Below are 5732 nucleotides of genomic sequence, written 5' to 3'. Positions count from 1 at the left end.
ATTTGGAACCAACCCAGATGCCCCTCAGTAGATGAATGGATCAAGAAAATGTGATATATATATATATATATATATATATATTTTATATATATATATTCTAAATATATATATATATATTCTATATATATAGAGAGAGAGAGAGAGAATGACATTGCCTCATTTGTTAGGAAATGGAAAGATTTGGAAAAAATTATATTAAGCCAGGCCCAAAGAAAAATAGGTTCCATAGTTTCCCTTATTTGCAATAACTAGTATATGTCTGGGACAAACAAAAAAGGTCAGATAAGATGATGTTAAGTGAAATGAACCCCAAGATAGGGACACAAGTGGTTTTTTCTTTCTTGCTATTGTTTCTAACATATTTATAAGGTGATTTTTTGTATGTACCTCCCCCACAGTATAACCCCTGTTTTCACTGAATTTGATGTTGGTATAATTTGAGAATGGGAAGGAAAAAAACAAATTGTTTAAATAAGGATACAGGTTGACCCATTGCAACAATGAGATGTACAAAACGCTATGTTGAAAAACAAACTTTAAAATTCTTTGGAGGTAGGGGTTGGGCATGGGGATGGGAGTGTAGTTGAGGAGGTAGGAGGGAAGGGATGGTAAGGGAAAAACAAAGGCAATAATGTTTGTCAAGAAATGTACTCATTACCTTGCTCATGCAACTGTAACACCTCTGTACAGTATTTTCACAATAAAAAAACTTATTAAAAAAGACATTATAGTACCCAAGAAACCAATCTGCATTATATTTTAATTAAAATTCTATACTGTTAATGTTTATATCTAGTTAGGATATCCAATGCCAGAAACAAAAAAAAAATGCTCTCATCTTTATTTATCACATAGATTTTTAGTATTTACAATTTAAAAATCTGAAAGAAATATTTTAAGCTGACAGCCAGTTAATTGAGAGAAGGTATTGTTTATTTTCTATTTTAGTGTGATAGGAAACAAATTAAAAAGCATGGTAGGCAATGGTTACTTTTATAAAGTTAATCTTGGAAGTGGTGCGTGGATTGAGTGGTATAGCACTCGCCTTGAGCTGAAGAACTCAGGGACAACATCCAGGCCCAGAGTTCAAGCCCCATGGCCAACAACAAAAAAGAAAGAAAGAAAAAGAAAAAGAAAAAGTCTTACTTTACTGAATAAAAAAAAGATTGTGCCTACTTTGACAATGACATTATAGTGAGATCCTTAAATTTGTCAAAAATTAACAGCAGGGAGAATTAAGAAAGACCATCCCAGCACTCAATAAATATTAATTCACTTGAACAAAACAAAGTAATTTGAAGAAAACAATTTTTTTCAAAGAATAAATTTAACCAAGTTGGAGTCTAGATTCTAATCTTTAAGACTAGAATTCAATAGTTTATGGTTTATTTCACTCACCTAAATTATACAATCTCTGATAAGAACCTCATCTAACGCTTTAAGGAGGAGCAGAAGTTAGCAAATATCTTAATGAGGAATCCTAATGGTTTTTGTTTTGTTTTGTTTTGTTTTTTGTGTTTTTTGTTTTTTTGGGGTCCGGTTGTGGGGCCTGAACTCTGGGCCTGGGCGTTGTCCCTCAGCTCTTCAGCTCAAGGCTAGCGCTCTACCATTTGAGCCACAGCGCCACTTCCGGCTTTTTTCTTTTTTGCTTATGTGGGTGCTGAGGATTTGAACCCAAGGCCTCATGCATGCAAGGCAAGCACTCTACCACTGAGCCACCTTCCCAGCCCAATCCTAATTTTTTTTATGTCATAACATTCTAACATTTTCAGCTTATAAATATAAACTGCCAACAAAATTGTGTCACAAATACTTTACTTTCTTTTTCAAGGGTACTTCCTAAAATGCTGTCAGAAAATGAGAGAGAGACAAAGACAGAAAGGCAGAAACAGAAACAGAGATCTACTTTTTTTTTTTTTCGGTCGGCCTGAACTCTGGGCCTGGGCGCTGTCCCTCAGCAATACAACCCAAAGCTAGTGCTCTACCACTTGAGCCACAGCACCACTTCCGGCTTTTTTCTTTTTTGCTTATGTGGTGCTGAGGATTTGAACCCAAGGCCTCATGCATGCAAGGCAAGCACTCGACCACTGAGCCACCTTCCCAGCCCAGAGAGATCTACGTTTAAGTGGTAGGTAAGGGGAAAATGCTGTCTACAAAAAGCTTTTCTTCTTCCTCTTCTGCTAAGCTATAAGGAACCACAAAGACACTTCTGTACTCCTATTGGCTCCTAAAGCCTTTCTACACACAAAAGTAAGCCACCCTCAAGTTTAAGAGACATGGAGAAGCTTCACAGGTTTTATAGGGTCACTCATAAGTGTTGAGATATTTCTTAACATAAAGCCAGATACTACACCCAACAAAGAAGATGTCAATTCCTATGACTGTTCTGAGTCCTTCATTGAATGCATGCATGAGGCCCTGGGTTTGATTCCTCAGCACCATATAAGCAGAAAATGCTAGAAGTGACACTGTGGCTCAACTAGTAGAGCACTAGCCTTGAGCTGAAGAGCTGAGGGGCAGAGCCCAGACCCAGAGTTCAGGCCCCAAATAAATAAATAACAATAACAATACAATTGAGAGATTATTCTAGTGGTAAGGGGGTGTGGCGCTGAAGAGAACTGACTCTTCATGTCAGGCAATGTTCTACTACTCAGCTACACCCCCAGTTCTGATATTTGTTTTCTTTTCTTGTCTGAGACAAAGTCTTCCTGTTCAAAGCCTGGAACTTCAATTCTCCTACCTACCCTTCTCAAGAGCTAAAATTACAGATGTAGACTATCACACTTCAGATGTTGGAATTGCTTTTAATAGAAATTGCATTTATGCTGTTGAGATGCTTATAGAGTCAGAATCACAGAAGTGTATTTCATTGTTGTTAACACCACTTGAGAGTCTGCCATTGGCACAAAGGGCATCAAGTGGGTTGTCTGTACTGCTACCTTTGGCATTTCCAAGTGTAATGAGGCAGAAACCACCAGATGCTGCTGGCTTATCACCATTTATATGGTGATGACCACCCACTCCCTGCTACCACTGCCATCATCAGGATACTAACCTCTGCTGATGCATGACCCTAAGAGAAGTACAAAGACAACACCTAATATAGATAACTAAACAGTAAAGCAAACTTTTAAAACTCTTTAAAGAATACTCATGCTGTGAAAACTGCTCTTTTGCTGATCATCTTGACGTTTTCAATATATTTGAATTTTTTTTTTACTGTAAAAGCAATAAGATACAAAGCCATTTGTCTTGACTCCGTGATTTAAAATATAATTTTCATGTCATTGTTTTCAGGGTGAATTTTAACTTTATCTTTAAAAATACTGGATAACATATTTAAAGAGCACTCTGCATAGGTAGAATGAGGTTTTTAAAAGATTCCGTGTTAAAGAAAACGTATTCATCTATAAGAGGACCTAAGAACAAACTTTGATTGAAGATAAAATAAATGCAATGCTTTTTCATAGAGAAAAACCTTTAAGAATTGGATTATTATATTACTTAGTGTAAGAGATATAGAATAAAGCATTTTTAACTTGAGTATTAATCTTTTAGTAAGGTGATTTATAATAGTATAGTTTTTCACAACATCTCTACTTCCAGGTATTAAAAGAAGATGAAATAAAACCTTGAACTAGTTTGCCCTGGCCTTAGTAACTCCAGAAGTGCTTATACTGTTTTCTTACTAATACAAGTCAAGATTAAAGACATAAACAGATATACACTATATATACCACATTAAATTGGTCTAATTAGAAATTTGATGACTCCTCCACTTTCATTGGTTTCTCACTGCCTACTCATCTCACATAAATGAATATAAACAATTATCCTTCTTCAATTCTATTTACTGAGCTCAATTAACCTCATTAACTTTCACAATGTTCATAAGGAAAAATGAAGTATTAAGTTTGAAAACCTCACTGAAGAAATAATATCAAGGGAGCCAGTTTTGTGTTTTGTTTTGGTTTTTAATCTGCTTCCTTGGGTAGTTAAGCACTGTATGGGCCTCTTGGACCCTCTTACTCTGAAAACTGCAAGTTAAAAATTTAATCTTTTTTTGAAATTAATGGGAAGCTTAGAGGGTTTTGTGCTAAAAATACTAAAGGTGGCAAGAACCTTCAAAACTTAGCCCAGGATTCCATGTAAAGCCTTCGTGAACACAAAGAAGGAAAAACATATCCTGTCATGTGGAGAAGCAGTATGGTAGAACCTTCAAGTCTGAATTGTGATCTTAAGAGAGGATCACTCTAGCATTCTGAGCTGGTAATGACATATGGAAACACTGTTGAAAACCAAGACCAAGACACAAGTTTTGAAGTTAAGTGCAGAGAGAAAAGAGTGTTCTTAGCTATAGATCATCCCTGAAAATAAAAAAATAAAATAAAATAAATAATAATAAAATGGCTTCAATACTGTAGCTGCCTCATGTTGTGGTCCTAAGCAAACGCAACCAAAATTGACAAGGGCCTTGTTCTAAGCAAAGCCTTTTATCCAGAAGCTTATCTTGTTTCAGTCCACTAGTCTTTACAATTTATAATCCCATCAAAAACAAATAGTTAATAATATATTACATTACATATAAAGTATAGGAGTTTGTGCTTCCAAATCATCAAAAAAATCCGGAGGTCTAGGCAACCCCAGATATCTTACAAAAGAGAAAATAGAGGCCTTGAGCTGTTAAACAAATCAAATATATATAAATACTAGTAGATTATGAATCCCAGGCACTAAATATTAACTTTATAGTATTTATGCAAATATGGTTTGCTACGCTTAATAGAAATATGCATAATGCTCTTATTACCTAGAAATTACATAGTAATGAAAACACAAAAATATATGTAAGCATTTAATGAATTTTTAAAAATAGATGTTCCTTTGCTGTTTAGGAGTACCTTAGTTTTTTCCCCATGGACTTTTATGTGAAATTGAATAAGAAGAGATGTAGACTATTGCAAAAAATAAATGTTCACACAGATGGTTTTCTCATTTGAGAACTAATCAATCCCATCCATCAAAAGTCTAAATTTCAATTAATTTCTAATTAGTCATAGAAGTCTATCCCTTCTTAACATTTATAAGCTTTTGATGATGGAAAGAATCTCAAATATCCTATCTGGATTATAAGTGTGAAAACTGATGGAGATATTTCATGACTGTGTCCTTACTATCTTATTCTGTGGACAGTGAAGGATGATGCACCCCTCATGAAAGAAGGATCACAGGAGAACATAAGTGCTTCTCCATTATGATGCCATTCTAGAAAATAAGGCCATTTCCTGAGAGACATTCATAGTCTTAGCAAAATTGAGACCAACAGGTCCTTCTGGCTTTCCATTCTACCAGAACCCACAAATGCATTGGGAAAACAGTGCTTTACCTACTTTACAGTCAACGATCAGTAAAATAACCTTTCAGTAGATAGATACATAGATAGACAGACAGATAGATAGATAGACAGACAGATAGTATGAGCATGTGTTTTTCCCTTTTTGTTCAACTATAAACATTAGGTTGTATAAATTGTAGGCCTTATTCAAATAGTAGGATAGTTTGGTTTTTTTTTGAGACAAAATCTTTACCATTCTAAGAAATAATGTTTCTTGTTAAATTTTACTGCCTCTGGGCTGGGAAGGTGGCTCAGTGGTAGAGCGCTTGCCTTGCATGCTCAAGGCCCTGGGTTCGATTCCTCAGCACCACATAAGCAAAAAGAAAAAAGCCGGAAG

The 5732-nt window shown here is 35.3% G+C and overlaps 1 protein-coding gene across 1 annotated transcript in view; it reads right to left on the bottom strand.

Annotated features, from left to right (window-relative positions):
- The window catches only part of Frk (fyn-related Src family tyrosine kinase), an 87408-nt gene that overhangs the window by 79926 nt on the left and 1750 nt on the right, over positions 1-5732 (bottom strand). The window lies entirely within an intron of this gene.

The sequence above is a fragment of the Dipodomys ordii genome, unplaced genomic scaffold, assembly GCF_000151885.1.
Source record: "Dipodomys ordii isolate 6190 unplaced genomic scaffold, Dord_2.0 Scaffold157, whole genome shotgun sequence".
NCBI lineage: Eukaryota > Metazoa > Chordata > Mammalia > Rodentia > Heteromyidae > Dipodomys > Dipodomys ordii.
This window is presented reverse-complemented; position numbering and strand designations above follow the sequence as displayed.